Source organism: Ursus arctos, unplaced genomic scaffold (assembly GCF_023065955.2).
Source record: "Ursus arctos isolate Adak ecotype North America unplaced genomic scaffold, UrsArc2.0 scaffold_7, whole genome shotgun sequence".
Classification (NCBI taxonomy): domain Eukaryota; kingdom Metazoa; phylum Chordata; class Mammalia; order Carnivora; family Ursidae; genus Ursus; species Ursus arctos.
In genome coordinates, this window is record NW_026623089.1 from 71,762,805 (window position 1) to 71,780,408 (window position 17,604).

Here is a 17,604-nt window from a genome sequence, read left to right on the forward strand (position 1 = left end):
CTGCTCCCCAGTGCAGGAGGCTACTGCTTCCCAGCGTCCGAGGGGGCGGCTCCCTCCCCCTTCTGTTTATCTTCCAATATCTGTGCACAGATTCATGGCTCCTCGCTTTGTGCCTCAATTCTCAGCACCGGAGGTGTTCGTTTGCAGAGATCCAGATGCATATTCATAGGTCTCGGGCTGATTTCATGGGTGTTCAGGATGGTCTGGTAGATATCCAGCTCGATTCAGGGGACCAGTTGAAAAAAGGTCCCCCACTCCTCCGCCATCTTTTTTCAGTCTATAATGTCTCTATGTATAATGTGTGATTTTCACCTCTTAGGACTATATCTACTTCTTAACTTAAGTATACCTGATGTCTATGAAGGAATTATCTTGGTTACAGTCTTTCTTTTTACCATACAAAAGTGAGGGTGTTCTCCTTTACTACAAATGAATTATACAGTAAAAAAGAAAAGATAAGAAAAACCCTGCTTGTTTGTCTTTTAACTATTGCATAAGGATAGAAGTACCTGATTTATTCAGTTTCCAGGATGTAGCTCAGCTGTTTTAAAATTCACTTATTATTTTACAGGAAGATTTAACCATTGAGCAGTGAACAATCATCTTTAGCACTTCTCCCCTTTCCATAAAAATTGCTTAAGAAGAGAGTTTTTCCTCTTGGATGTTAAGCAACTAACATTTTCTAAATAATTCTAAATTATTACTAATAAATAATTACTGCTTTAAAAATCAAACAAACATCCTTTGATTCCAATTTCTATAACAAGGGCTTTAAATTTGTCTTGTAGATTTTTTTTTTTTAAAGTACTAGGATAGGTGATATCTTTTACCTGGTATATGTGAATTGATTATATGTATGTTGATTGTACTTAACTCATGGGTCTTATAAATAGGTAATGCACTGGATTTGTTTTATAGGCCATAGTTTGCCAACCCCTATTCTGGGGGGGGGGGGGCAATGCTTGGGCTCATAGTTTGTGGCCTTTTTTTTTTTTTTTTAATTTTTTATTTATTTGACAGAGAGACAGCCAGTGAAAGAGGGAACACAAGCAGGGGGAGTGGGAGAGGAAGAAGCAGGCTCCCAGCAGAGCAGGGAGCCCGATGTGGTGCTCGATCCCAGGACCCTGGGATCACGCCCTTAGCCGAAGGCAGACACTTAACGACTGAGCCACTCAGGCGCCCCAATTTGTGGCCTTTTGAGGTGATCCAAGAAAGTATTTTCACTTGTAAAGAATTAAAAAAGAAGAAGGAGGATGTGGGGAGGAGAGGCAGGAAGAGGAAGAGGAGGTAAAGAGTATGTTACAGAGATCCTAAATAACTGATAAAGCCTAAAATATTTATTATCTGGCCATTTATAGAAAAATGTTTGCCAATCCCTGCTCAAGAGTAAGGTCACATTTTTCTGTTTCTTAGTATGTGAAGTAAACTTGAATTTTCTAGGACATTGTGAGTGGCATGTGGTGGGTTTTATTGTATTCCTTTGGAAAAGTGCCGATTATTGTTGTTTCAATAGGCTGTAACTTGGTTGGACTTCAACTGCAAATCATGTGTTTTGGGCAGCAGCTCAAATATCAGTTCCATTGAATTTAGGCGGTTTCTGTCTCATGCTTGCAAGTTTATTATCAACAATGGTTTATAGAGTTTATGCACAAAATTTAGGGCTTTCCCTCTCTGGTTTGCTTCTTTCTGGGATTTTTCCCTTCATTTTTCAGCTGCTGAGGGGTTGATTAAACACTGCCACTTATTTTTTTCATATTGAAAAAAGTCATAGTTGTTCTATCAGAGATTGAGCCACACTGTGTCTGCCAACCTTGCAGCCCTCAGGCAAAAAACTGCTAAAAAAAAAAAAAAAAAAAAAAAAAAAGAACGAAAAGAAAAAAAAAAGAAAACACTTTATGGTAGTTGTCTCTTCTTTCAACTTTTTTTCTAGATTTATTGACGTATAATTGACAGATAACATTGTGTAGGTTTAAGATTTGATGCATTTATAAATTGCAAAATGATTACCACCATAGCTTAGATAACACCTCCATCCCATCACATAATTACCATTTCTTTTAAGATCTACTCTCTTAGCGACATTCAACTCTGTGATGCAGTATTATTAGCTATAATCATCATGCCGTACATTAGATCCCCAAACTTGCTAATCTTATAACTGAAAGTTGTACCCTTTGATGATTATTTCCTCATTTCCTCCACCCCTCAACCCCTGGTAACCACCACTCTGTTCTGTTTTTCTGTTTGTCTGTTTTAGATTACACGTAATAAGTGACAACATATAGTATTTGTATTTCTCTGTGGGACTTATTTCACTTAGCCTAATGCACTGAAGTTCCTTCTAAGTTGTTGCAAACAGCAGGATTTCCTTGTTTCTCATGGCTGAATAATATATATTCATATATATATTCATATACATATATATGAACATATTATTTTTATATATTCATATGCATAGATATGAATATATTATTACATATGTAAAAATGAATATATATATGAATATATCTATCTTTTTTATCCATTTATTTGTTGATGGACACTTTGATTGTTTCCTTATCTTGGCTATTGTGAGTGATGCTGCAATGAACATGGCAGTGCAGATATCTTTTTGAGATCCTAATTTCAATTTCTTTGGATAAATACCCAATAGTGGGATTGCTGGATCATATCGTAGTTCTATTTTTAAGTATTTAAGGAACCACTGTACTGTTTTCCATGGTGTACCAATTTGCATTCCCACCAACAGTGTGCTAGGGTTCCCTTTTCTCCATACCTTCACCATATTTGGTATCTCTTGTCTTTTTGCTGATAGCCATTGTAACAGATGTGAGGTGATATTTCATTGTGGTTTTTCTTTTCTTTTCTTTTCTTTTCTTTTCTTTTCTTTCTTTCTTTTTTTTTTTTTTTTGATTTGTGTTTTCCTGATGATGAGTGATGTTGAGCATCTTTTCATGTTTCTGTTGGCCATCTTTATGTATTCTTAGAAATATGTGTATTCAGGTTCTCTGCCTTAATTTTAATAAGGTTATTAGTATTTTTGCTGTCGAATTGCATGAGTTCTTTATATAGTTTGGATATTAACTCCTTATCTGATAAATAATTTGTAAATATTTTCTTCCATTCTGTAGGTTGCCTTTTCATTTTGTTGATTGTTTCTTTTGCTGTGCAGAAGCTTTTAGTTTGATGAGTCCTGCCTATTTATTTTTGCATTTGTTGCTTATGCTTTTGCTGTTACATCCAGGAAATTGCTGCTGAGACCAGTGTCAAGGATTTTTTTCCTTATGTTTTCTTCCAGAAGTCTTACAGTTTCAGGTCTTAAATTTAAGTCTGCATAGAGAGTTCATGTTTGTGCATGATGTAAGGAAGGGGTCCAACTTTAATTTTCTGCATGCAGTTATCCAGTTTCCATCACCATTTGTTGAAAAGACTATCCTTTCCCCATTGAGTGTCCTTGGCTTCTTTGTCAAATGTTAGTTGACCATATATTCGTGGGTTTATGTCTGGGTTTTAACTTCTGTTCCATTCATCTACATGTCTATCTTTATGGCAGTGCCATACTGTTTTGATTACTATAGCTTTGTAGTATAGTTTGAAATCAGGACGTATTCTTTCAGTTTTGGTCTTCTTTCTCAAATTTGCTTTGGCTACTTGGAGTGTTTTATGGTTTTGTACAAATTTTAGGACTGCTTTTTTCTATTTCTGTGAAAAATTCCATTGGAATTTTGATATAGATTATATTGCATCTATAGATGGCTTTGGGTACTATGGACATTGTAACAATATTGTTTCTTCTAATCCATGAGCATGGGATGTTTCTCTGTTGGTGTCTTCTTCAGTTTATTTCTTTAAAGTCTTATAGTTTCAGTGTACAGATATTTTGCCTCCTTGGTTAGATTTAAGGTATTTTTTATTTTTGATGCTATTGTGAATGGGATTTTTTTCCTTTATTTCTTTATCAGTATTTTGTTTTGTTAGTCCTTTTTTTCAACTTTTAATTCTACTAATTCTACTCCAGATTCTGTCTTTTGTCACTCCCACAATTTTCAGGTAGTCTTTTTAAATTTTTTTTCGATCATAATTCACAGTTAGTAGTTTTTATTTTTAGGATAGTTGGTCCAGTAGAAGAGTATTGTGTCATACATATTAGAAGCAGAAGATGTTTCATTTTTTTGATTTTTTCAATTCATTTAAACATTCTTTTATCCTGGTTTCATCTTGTTTCTGATCCTACTAATGTATCCTTGCAGATATATTATCTTTTAGCTATGATGTCTCCTGTGTTTGTGGTGTCTTTAGGGTGACATTGTGCTCTGGTCTGCCTAGATAGTCATGTTTTATACTTATCCTGACATACTTATCAATAGTCCTTCCTTTCACTAGTAAAATTTCTTTTTTTAGTGATAAGCTATATGGTCACTGCAGCTGTGACTATAAAATGCTGAAGTTTGAGGACTTTGACTACTCAAAAGAGTTAACAAATTAGAAGTTGTTCCTGCCAAGGTGCAGCAGGTTACTTTGTGATGTTCATTTGAAGTTGAGATCTGTTGAAATTGGAGTGACTTCTTAAGGACTCCCTAAGTGACATTTTTTTTTTAAAGATTTTAGTTATTTATTTGACAGAGAGAGAGACAGCCAGCTTGAGAGGGAACACAAGCAGGGGGAGTGGGAGAGGAAGAAGCAGGCTCCCAGCAGAGCAGGGAGCCTGATGCAGGGCTTGATCCCAGGACCCTGGGTTCACGCCCTGAGTGGAAGGCAGATGCTTAGCGACTGAGCCACCCAGGCACCCCCCTAAGCGACTTCTTAGTACTTGGTTATAGGGTTTTCTTTCTCCTCCAGGTTAATGAAGAGTATAGGGTGGAACTCTTCCCCTGGAATTGTTTGTAAATAGTTTTAAAAATCACTCTTGGGGAGGAGGTAATTTTATTACCTTAGATATGGTGATTATACTCCTTATCATTTGTGTTTCTCCAGGCTTAAGTTTTTCTAATAAATATTTTTATGTGTCACATATAATCTTAATTTTAAAAAATGTAGATTTACTGATACTAATGTGATATTTTATGCCAACTATACTCAAAAATTTGAAATATAATTTATTATGCCATTTTGAAAATTTCTGTTTTCATTTGTATCTTTATTATAAATGGAAATTAGAACTTGGATTTGATTTATACTTGATTACCTTTCAGGCTTATACAGTTTTTCCTGTATGCATACTTTCAGCAATTAGACTTTGATATCAGTTAGATTTGGGTCAAAACCTCAGCTCTGCTATTTTGGAGCTAAGTAACTTTGGGTGTTTATCTCTCAGAGTTTCAGTTTCATTCTTTCAAAAGGTTGTTGTGTTAAATTTTTTTTATTTTTTTAAATTTTAATTTTTAAAAGATTTTAATTTATTCATTTTAGAGACAGCGAGAGGGAGAGAGGGAGAGGAAGAGAAAGTGAGAGAGTGAGCTCCAGGGGTGGGGGAGGCAGAGGGAGAGGGAGAAGCAGACTCCCCACTGAGTAGGGAGCCTGATGTGGGCCTCAATCCCAGGATCCTAGGATTATGAACTGAGCCAAAAGCAGATGCTTAACCGACTGAGCCACCCACGTGCCCCTGTTGTGAGAATTAAATACACTAAAATATGTGGTGTGTATCACAGTACTTCTTACATAGTAAGTTTTAAGAAATGAGGACTATTACTCTTATCATCAATGTGTATGCTAATGGGAATGTAAAATATGGAATTCCTGGAATGTTTGCTCCAGATACCAATATCTTCCCAGATATCCCCAATGAATATTCCTCTACCTTAAATTAAAATGAAAATATGGCTCATTTAATAGTAATTTATAGTGGCAGAATGTTATTTCTCCCAAGGCATGAATAAAAGGAATAAAATAATTGTAAGAGTCTAACATAGTTTTAGTTTTCTTGAAGGACTCCCCAACATATGGAAAGAGGAACAGTTGTCCTTATGCAGTGACATTAGGTATTTTAAGAAGGCACCATGGGAAAGTTTTCATTATTAATGAAAACAGTCTGCTTAAAGACTTGGTGCTGAAATTTTTATAGCATCTACTGCTTATGATGAAGAATGGCATTTGCCCAAATTGTTATTGTCAGATTTTAGAAGACATGGAATTTGCAAACATCTCTCTGGGGAGATGGTAAATTGCAAAGAGAATTTGACATTTTCTGCATCCATCTCCCCAATCACCTACTACCATCTCAGCCCATCATAGAATGTTGCATTGGTCAACTTTGTAGGAAGTTAAGCACAGGCTGGCCAAAAAACCTATTTACATATAATGAGAATTTTTTGGTTTAATTATTAAAGTGTTGTATAAATCTTTCATAATAAAACCTATTACTCAAAACATTTTCTCTGACCTGGTTTTAAAGACCAAAGCTAAAAACTCAGTTAATTAGATCTGTGAGCTGATAAAGCATTTCAAACAATAATTTTATCTTCAAAATATATACTTCTTTTACTAGAAAATTTAAGAAAAACTATTAATGGCCTAAATTTGAGGAAAAAATGATGGTAGGTTGAATTATCATGTATTAGATAAAAAATAACTATCCATTTGTTATTAGAAATAAATAACCAAATTTGAATTGTACATGCTAAAAACACAGCTATCTTCTGAGGAGATTTATACTGGTTGATGTTGCTATTATATCTGTCTTTTCTGGGAGTTTCAAGGTAAAGTGTTTGCTTATGTTTAAATATTTCTTCATCATTTACTAATTATTATATTATAGCATTGATTGTTCTGTATGGGGAAAAGCTATAGTGTCCGAAGTAGTTTATAAACACAAGTAACCTGCAATAATTACGAGAGTCAAAAAGATGGCCTGACTAACCTAGGAAAGAAATTATTTTTACTTATTTGAATACTATAGCAATTAAGCCAGGTCAAACCAGCTATTAATATAGGTACTGCTTTCTTGGCAAAAGATACCATATCTTTATGTTCCCATGGTAGGTAAATCATGGCCGTCATGGCCTCTCCAATGTGTCCATATCCTAATTCCCAGAATCTGTGAATCTGTTATCTTATGAGGCAGTGTGATTAAGGATCTTTGGGTGTGTGTGTGTGTGTGTGTGTGTGTGTGTGTATGATTAAGGATCTTGAGAAAGATTATCTGAGTGGGGGAAGGGAGGAAGGAAAATCAGAGAGAGATTCCAGGATTGAAGTCGAGTTCAGAGATAGAATTTGGGAGGTGCTGCAGTGCTGGCTGTGAAAGTGTAGGATGCGGCACAAGCCAAGAAATGCAGCTGGTCTCTAGAAGCTAGAAAAGGAAGATAGATGGATACTCCTTCCAGAATGCTGATTTTAGACTCTGACTTCCAGAACTGTAAAAGAATAATCTGTTGTGTTATAGCACTGAGTTTTTAATAATTTGTTACAACAGTAGTTGGAAACGAATACAGAAACTAATTCCACCTGCAATGCAGGTTGTGAAGTTGCATAGTGGAGTCTGCACAGGCATATTTAATACACCTAATGTATCAATATAATGTATTTAATATACCTCTGTGCTTGAATATAGACTATAAAAGCCAACAAATACCTGTTGGTTTTGAGGGGTGCTTAGAAGATAAAGTCAGCAAGGGAATGAGTTAAAATGCTGGATAAAATGAACTCAAACTTCTTGGTACATTGGTAAAAGCCTTAATAAAATTTAAAATCTGAGCCATTTGCATAGTTTAAAAAATAATTTCAGTTTTGTGATGATTTTACATATCTGGTTACTTTATGTGAATATAGAAATTGCAAAGCATTTCCTATAGTTTGCCCTTAATCCATATCCTGATACTCTATACAGATAGGCTTCAGTGATCTCATTTTATCATCCCTACCATATACCAGAGTTTTCCTTTTCCTGACACTGTATTCAAATGTGTGTTAGCATTTTTTAAAAAAGATTTTATTTATTTGTTTGTTTATTTGTTTGTTTAGGGAGTGGGGAGAGAGAGAGGAGCAGGAATGGGGAGGAGCAGTGGGAGAGGGACAAGCAGACCCCATGCTGAGGGCAGAGCCTGACCCTGAGATCATGACCTGAGCCGAAATCAAGAGTCAGAGGCTTAACCCTTGAGCCACCCAGGTGCACCAGTGTATTGGGATTTTAATGAATGCATGCCATCCCACATGTCACAAATAATAAAGTATTTTAAATTGTTTATTACTTTGGACAATAGCCAATTCATAATTATGGCCCATAAGATGAGAGTGTGTTAGACAAGTATTGCTAAATGAATTTGATGTCACAAATATAACAAATTGACAAATTTTAGAACTTGTGGTTTTTCTTCATTAGCTTGGTATCTGGGATATGAAGTCTCAGACACTGTGTTCACAAGAACTCTGACCCTAATCCTCAACAATACTTGCAGAGTCACCTTCAGTTTGGTTCAGATGTAACTTTTTAATATACGAACAAACAAGGAATTTAAAATGCAATGCATGTTGAAGTGAAACATTTAGAAGTTTTTACTTGAAACTACTTATTATTCTCTATAAAGTTGTTTTTTTTATTTATATCTCTGTACTTTTTGAAGTAGACAAGATTAATACATCCCAAGTGGATAAAACAAGTCCTAGAAACAAGGGGATTTTCCCGATGCTATCGACATGATGACAATCATGATTCATGATTCAGAACTGGTATTTAATTTTTTAAATTTGTTATTGTTTGTATTATCTTTCTGGGATATTGGGCATACAGATTCCCATTCAGTTTTAGAGAGGAAACAACTGTAAGAACTGTCAGTGATCTTAGCTAGGAAAAGTGGCAAAGAAAACTAGAGTTGGGTGATTTATTTTAGACACAATTTCTTTTTTTAATCTTATTTTATTTAAATTTAATTAAGATATAGTGTATCATTAGTTTCAAAGGTAGAGTTCAGTGATTCCTCAGTTTTATATAACACCTAGTTATATAAAACACATGCCCTCCCCCCACCCTCCTTCCTTCCAGCAACCCTCAGTTTGTTTCCTGTAGTTAAGAGTCTCTTATGGTTTGTCTCCCTCTCTGATTTCACCTTATTTTGTTTTTCCCTCCCTTCCCCTATGATCCTTTGTTTGTTTCTTAAATTCCACATATGAGTAAAACCATATGATAATTGTCTTTCTCTGATTGACTTATTTTGTTTAGCGTAATACCTTCTAGTTCCATCCACGTGGTTGCAAATGGTGAGATTTCATCCTTTTTGATGGCTGAGTAGTATTCCATTTATATATACACCACATCTTTATCCACTCATCTGTTGATGGACATCTGGGCTCTTTTCATAGATTAGCTATTGTGGACGTTGCTGCTATAAACATTGGAGTGCAGGTGCCCCTTCAAATTACTATATTTATATCCTTTGGGTAAATACCTAGTACTGCAATTGCTAGGTCATAGGGTAGCTCTATTTTTAACTTCTTGAGGAACCGCCACACTGTTTTCCAAAGTGGCTGTACCAGCTTGCATTCCCACCAACAGTGTAAGAGGGGTCCCCTTTCTCCACATCCTTGCCAACATTTGTTGTTTCCTGACTTGTTAATTTTAGCTATTCTGACAGGTGTGAGGTCATATCTCATTGTGGTTTTGATTTGTATTTTCCTGATGCCGAGAGATATGGAGCATTTTTTCATGTTAGACACAATTTCTTATAATTTGAAGATATCTTCTCACCTTGTTCCTATTTTTATTCTGTTAATAGTAAGAGTTCACTAGTCACTTTGAAGAATCAACTTAACATATGGCTAAGTTTTTATAACTGCAACAGTGAGAAATGTCAATTTCCCTAATTTTATGTCTGTGACATAGAAAGTGAGTATTACTATTTGAGGAGCATATAGTCTTTAAGAGAATTTTGAAGATATTTAACAGGGTGAGGACAATTATTCAGAGATAGAATATTAACCTTAAATTTTGCTGAATTAGAAGAAAAGTTCAGTAATTTCACACCTTAACATGGCTACTTTCAATGTTGTATGTTTTCTCTGAAAGATTTTCCATACACAGGAGAGTATTCCCACATTGAACACACACACACACACACACACACACACACACACACACACACAATTTTGTATACTGCGTTATCCTCTGTACTACTATTTCAAAGGGCATTTTCATGGTGCCACTTACTTTTCATTAATTATGATTTTACCAATATATAATATTTCACTTTGGGATAAAAAGTTTACTCAGTATTACTTTTTAAAAAGGTTTATTGAGGTTCCTGGTCTAACTCATTTTCCTGGTCCTCCCTGATATTCCAAAGGCTTCAATGGTTTGGAACTCATCATATATGATTAAGGGCATGAGTTTATAATGATACATAAACTAGCTTTTGATCCTACTAGGGAACCAATTCACAACCTTACTTATTTTATATTTTCCAGCTTTACTGAGGTATAATTGGCAAATAAAATTTAAATGTATTTTAAATGTACAGTGTGATGATTTGATCTATATATACATTGTGAAATGATTACCACAGTATAATTAATTAATAAATATATCTATCACCTTAATAGTTACCCTTGTTTTGTGTGTGAGAGCACTTCAGCTCTCCTCTCAGCAAATGTCAAATATACAATACAGTGTTATGAACGCTAGTCACCATGCTGTACATTAGATCCTCAGAAGTTATTAATCTCCAGTTCACGGTTTTAAAACTGGAAGATAATGATAAAGAACCAAACATTTAGTTTGCTTTATTTTTGTGAGAACTATGCCTTAGTATAACCATATAACTGATAAGCGAAGTATCCCTCAATAAAGGTATTCCAGCTAATAAAGAAGATGCAGTAGAATTGTGATATTACTACTATCCAGTCCTCATGACATAGAGGATCTTGGCAATGATATCAATGGCAGTTAAACTTAGAAAAAGGCAGAACCAGAATTTATGTGCAGCCTCAGGGAAGCACACAGAATACCTATGAATTTTTCCTGTAAAAAACTTGATCAATCCTTTGTATCTAACCATAAATGTATAGGAAATACAGTGTTAGAGAAGTCTTATAGGGGTCAATATTCTCTGAAATTCAGAGTAAGGAAAACTTAATAGGGCAAATTACCTGGTTCTTAAACAAAGAAATTACAAGGAAAAGTACAGGGAGAGAGCTATATAGATTAGAAGAAATATAACTATCAGTTGAAAGTTATGGCCTGTATTTGAATCCTGATAAGACAAACTGAAAAAAAAAAAAAAGGGACATTCAGAGAAATTTGAACATGAATTAGTATTTGACAAAGTTAAAGAATTATTAATTTTATTTTAGGTGTGATAATAATGTGTTTATGATTAAAAAGCATTATTTTCTTTAAGACACGTACTGATATCTATGAATGGAATTATATGAGTTGTATTTGTTTAACAATAATCCAGGGAGTGGCGAGAGTACTTTAGTTGGAGACATAATGAAACAATATTGGCTGTGAATTATAATTGTTGAAACTACATGAAGCAACTTTTAATGATTTTTTGAAGCATTCCACAGTAAAAATTAAAAGTTTTTAATAATATTTTCAACTGTCGGGAGGATGAAATTATATAGAAACATGCATAAATACACTTTTAAGTATCAATGTATGCTTTTATTATTTAAGTACTGTGTTCAAACAACATATATGTTGTTTTAGAGATTGCTTGAGAAAATAAGTTTAAATACTGCTAAATGACAATACTCATACCTTGAAAATATTGAAACTGCCAAATTTAGTATTGGGCATAATCTTGATGTGACCTGTAAAAGGGATGTGATTTGTCTGTTTCCTCTAGTGATTCAAATGGGCAATTTACTGAAAAACTTGAGATTTTGGTGTAGTCCAGACTTAAACCAAGTAGAAGTTTCAAAAGAGTAAACAATAAAAGGACAAATTATGAATTAGGAACAAACCTTATTATAGTTATATTTGCATGAAAGGGAACAGAGCTGATGCATTTCTTCTTGGAATAGTGAATTAATTTCAGCTGCTATTGAAAACCTTGAAGTTTTATTATTTGAATTTTGGAAACTTATGTAAGTAGATTCTGGTGAGCCTGATGACAACAGTTACCAAGTGGAAATCAGATGATTTATTTTGTAGTCCAGTCCCTGTTGTGCTCTAATTAAGTACCTTTTCCAGCCATTTCACTCTAGCAGGGCCACTTGATTTGGACTTAATATTTTTCATCATTATATTTTGTTCAAGCACCTCAAACAATGCCTGGAGTGGAGTATTTGTTCAGCTTATTTATTGAACATCTGATGAGTATTTTATCACTCCCTTAGGATTAACTTCTCTACTCTTTCTTGATGAGAAGTGATTGGATAAGTTCAGGTACTATTAGCTGATAGTTTCAAGTATCAAACTTTTTAGTGCAACTAATCTCATGAAAAAAATGAACCACTTATATTGAAATTGGGTAGTTGAGAGAAAATTTGGAGAGAGACTTTAGGTAATTTCCAGAAGTCCTTTAATAAGATTATATAGTTGACTGTCCAAGTAGCATTTTCAGTGTTAAGACCATCCTCTGGTAAATAATGGCCTTGGTTCCCTGGATTGCCAATAAAATGACAAAGAGGTAGAACTACTCTTGGTAAAGCGAATTCAATTGTATGCATATCAAATTAGATACATATTATCGTCACAAGACTTCTCTCTGCACTCCATAGTATGGATAAAGTTAGCTAGCTGACATAGTTTTTGTATATATTTTTCTCTCAGTGGGTTAAATAACTGTTCTCGTGGAAACAGCATACACTGTATTTATAGCGCAATCAGGTTATACATTACCTATGGCTTTTATTAAGCATTAAATGGAAAAGATATTCTTAGTTTGATTCACCAAAAAATTGCTTCAGAGACCTTAACCAAAGACACTCCATTTCTTTATTTTTATTCTTCTAGGCAATGAACTTGTGGGCAGCACAAAGTAAGATGAATGACAGAGCTGCAGAATATACCTGAGGTAAGAATTACATAATTGGAATTCACATGGATAACGTTTTTATGAACTGCCATTACCTCTCGCAATTGATACCCACCATTTCTGAAACGATCTTACAGTTTTACCAATACGTTGTGGTCAAATTCAGAGAAATGGTTGAGAGTTGAAAAGATATTACAAAAATGAGTCAGTCTTTCTTTGATTTGCAATTCTAATATATAAAGGCAATGATCCAAAAGATTTTCTCTCCCTGTATTTTCTACTACTTGGTAGAAAAATAAAGTTAGTTTCAATGGGATTGTTTTAATTAAACAATATTCTTTCAGGGCATGTGACTTATATCAAGGCTTAGAGTCTTGATATCAGATTCTGGATGTCACTTATTAAATACTGGGACTATGAACTGGTGGCACCTTCCTGAGCCACAGTTCCTGTAGGAGGGCACCTGAGCTTTGACCACCTGCTGCGTATGGCAGGATAGGAGGACTATGGGAGACACACCTGGGATGGGAGTCAAACTTCGCTGATTCAGTCCAAGCAAACTGCTGGATAAATCACAAGTCAAAGGTAGAGAGATGCTGAGGCACTGAAACTTCTCTGTCCACAGTTGGGATCTATATAATGTTGTCAAGCATCATTTTCCTCAATTTAGTAAATCTAGCCTAATTGCAAAAGTGAGCATTTTATCACTGCCTTGGATTAACTTCTCTACTATGTTTCTTCATAGGAAGTTTATTTCTTATATTTCTGTGGGGTTTAGATGTTTACAAAATTCACTCTCATGGAACCCTTTGAGAAAAGCAGGGAAGTTATTAGTTTCACATTTTAGAGATGACGAGCTTGAAGCTCAGAGATGGCAAGTGGTTTGCTCAATAATCCACACTGAGTAACTGAGAGAGTCATGTCTTCTGACACTTTCAATTATTTACTCAAACATTCTTTCAATATACAAATATTTATGTAACACATTTCTGTGTTTCAGGCTGTAAATAACACATTATGTACATAAAAATGAACAAGGTGATGAATGTGGGCAGTAAATCTAATCAGATAAATAAATACATAATTATAATGTGTGATAAACATAATGAATGACAGAGTAACAAGTAAAGACCTTTCTAAATAACTGAATTTTTAGCAGAAATTAGAAATATGTGAAGAAGCCAGACAAGAGAGGTTGGGGTATGTATTGCAAACACACAGAACAGTGTCTGTGGAGGCTTCTTGCTTGATCTGTGAAGTAGCTCAAGCCTTAATTGGAATGGTGTGTGGGGGAGGGTGTGGGATGGGTCTGTGCCTCTGCTCCAGGTCATGCCTTCTCAAAACACCACTGTCTAGCAATGCTGTTAGTACAGCTTATCTGTGAATGTAAAATGGGATGGATGAGAAAGGGACAATGGGAAAGGGCTTCAGTTTGGTGCCATTTCTGTTCATGTTTAGAGAACTGTAGTCATCAAAGATTGCCATTCCACTCTGCCATTCCTGTGCTTTGGCAACACTCACTCACTTGTATGAAGAGAAAGGGTCAATATCAGCAAACGTCTGTCTGTGCGGTGACTTATGTGATTGCTTGCGAAATGAACACTCAAGAAGCCCTCTCAAAAATGATAGCAAGGAGATACCCCTGGGAATTTGCCAAAGAGCTGCCGTTTCACATTGTTTTCCCAAGACCTATAGTTTGTCAGCAAGGAGACGTGTAAGAATTTCCTGATATCATGGAAAACATTTATAAATTTTGTAAATATCAATGTCTATTTGTGCCATTAACATTTAAGTCCAAGGGAAGATCAAGTATTTTTAGCAAAAATGGAAGAAATGGACACATTTAAACAATCTCAAAAAAAGTACCTCGGTTTCATGCTTTTTAAATACTCAAATAATGTCACAGAATTTCACATATTCTTATAATTTTAATAAAATTCATGTATAGGAAGGCAAAGTGAAATTTTTAATATCTTTACTGAGGTATTGTTTACATACTATAAAATTTACAATTCAGTCTTTTTTAAATTAAATTTATATAGTTATACATTCACCACCCCAACTCCATTTTAGAATATTTCCATCATCCTCCCGCAAAATTCTCTCGTGCCCATTTACAGTTAACCCCCACTTCCAACCTCAGCACTAGAGAGCCCCCAATCTTTCTGTCTTTATGCATTTACCTGGGAAGGAGAAGCTTTTGAAAATGATCCGTCTATCCTGTGCGTCATCTCCAGCTGGTTCAATGACACTTGGCAAGATTCTGAGTGCAAGAGCATTTTGGACCTTGACTTTCCATATCACTCAGTTATTAGGGTTTTTAAAATGTTTGTGGGTATGGCAAGCAAATAATGCCCCCTCCTCCAAAGATGTCCAAATTTTAATCTCCAGAACATGTAAATATGCTATATTCATGGCAAGGAGGAATGAGGTTGCAGATGGAGTTAAGGCTGTTAACCATTAGCTGACCTTGAGATCAGAGAATTATTCTCTTTGGATGGTCCAAAGTAATCACAATTGTCCTTAAAAGTGAAAAAAAGGAGCCAGTATAGTCAATGAAAATGTGATGTAACATAAAAAAGACTTAGCCACTGTTGCTGGCTTTGAAGATGGGATATAGGGGGCTAGAATCTGGGAAAATCAAAGAAATCTATTTCCTCTAGAACTTCCAGGAGGAACATACCCCTTGCTAACATCTTGATTTTTAACCAAACAAGACCCAATTCTGACTTCAGATCTTAAGAACTCTATGATAATAAATTTGTGTTACTTTTCAACCACAGAGTTTTTGGTAATTTGTTAGAGCAGGGCAGAGCTGTTAATTACATAATGTTAGCAGTTAGGACTCGTGCCTCTTTTTTCTCACGGTAGACTACGAGTTTTCAAACCTCCTGTCAAATCTGGTAACTAAAAGAGGGACCTGGCTAATTCTAGAGAAAAGGCTTGGCATCTTCTGTGAGTTTTTTGTTTTGTTTTTTAAAGATTTTATTTATCTATTTGACAGAGAGAGAGACAGCCAGCGAGAGAGGGAACACAAGCAGGGGGAGTGAGAGAGGAAGAAGCAGGCTCCTAGCGGAGCATGGAGCCCGATGTGGGGCTGGATCCCAGGACCCTGGGATCACGCCCTTAGCCGAAGGCAGACGCTTAATGACTGAGCCACCCAGGCACCCCTTCTCTGAGTTCTTTTATGGGAAAATAGCAGAGTTATATATGGCAACAGGCAGTTGCTAATCACAAGAACCTTAAACTGGACTTACTCTCTCATCTGGAATTTTCTGGCTCTCTGTTGCCGCTCTTCCTCAATATATTTATCTTTCTCGTGTGACCAGCAAATATTTATTCATCTTCAAAGCTCAGGACTCCAGGAGACTTTCACGGTGAATGTTGTAAGAAGTTAGGAAGGTGGGCTTTGGGCATTGTGCTGGAAAAGTCCCTCCCTGCCTCACCTGCTCTGTGCTCAGAAGCTGTACTTTACAGGCTGCAATTATAGATCCTTTCTACTCCTCTTTTGATGTGGGTTCAGGTGATGGCTGGCACTGTCAGGAGAACAGAGGCCTTTGTGGCTCTTCCATCTTTATATTTATTACCTTTATGTAGCAGTGCAATGTCTGAACATCAGTAATTGTTCATGCTTAGTTGAACTGATTTATTTGGAATACAAATCAGAGCTCTTGGAGACAAAAGGAAAACAAGCATACAAATGCAAAATAATTTTTTCCGAAGTAATGGAAATATTTTAAGTTGCCATATATCATTCAAACATATTTTCACTGGAGATTCTGTCCAATTTTACATTTTAGTCACATATTCTCCTGAAAAACTATCCATATTGTATCAAAACCATCCACTTTGTAAAAATGCTGCAGATAATTTGTTTCACATCTTAATCTGAGATTTTTTTAAAAAACCTCAAAATTATATATAGACACAACCCTTAAACCTTTTACTGGTTTCTTAAAAATTTAAAAAATATTGATGGCCTATATTATTTATAATTATTATAGAAATTATGGAATGAAAAATTATAGTCACATGATTAATAATCTTAATATGTAACATACTCTTTATGGATAATAACGTATATTATTTTGTTTTGTATGGGACAATATAATCTTTCCATCACCTATAGTAAATGTTTTCATATCCCATTGAAATCAATGACTCTGAACTTTTCAGTAGAAGTTATTTAGAAAACCCTGAATATTTGTGTGTATGTGTAAATTATATATCTCTCATCCATAAAAAGCAACTGGTTCAGTGGGGGATAATCCTTGTAAACAGATGAAAGTTTTTGATCTGTTTTGTTGTTGAGGGCTTCAGTGACGTGTGTACGTAGGAAGTGATCAACACTCCACTACTTTAGAAGTATGGCAGGATCGGCAGGATTCTCCCCACTGTGTCCTGCCCTCCTCCCCTCTGCCCCTGTGTCCCTCCTTCCTTCCTCCCTTCTCCCTCTTTCTCTCCATCTCTTCTTTCTTTCCTAGCTCTTTTTCCTTCTTGCATTACTTTCTCTTCATAGAACTATCTCATCTTAAAACTTTGATGTTACTGATGAACTTTTTTTTTTGGATACATCTTTTTGAAAATCATTAGAAAGTTTCAAATGCAAACTTATTCTTCATTTAGGGAATATTACTTTGATATTATAAGTTTTAAACTGTAATTTGCTTATTGTGAGGCTAGCAAACTGCTT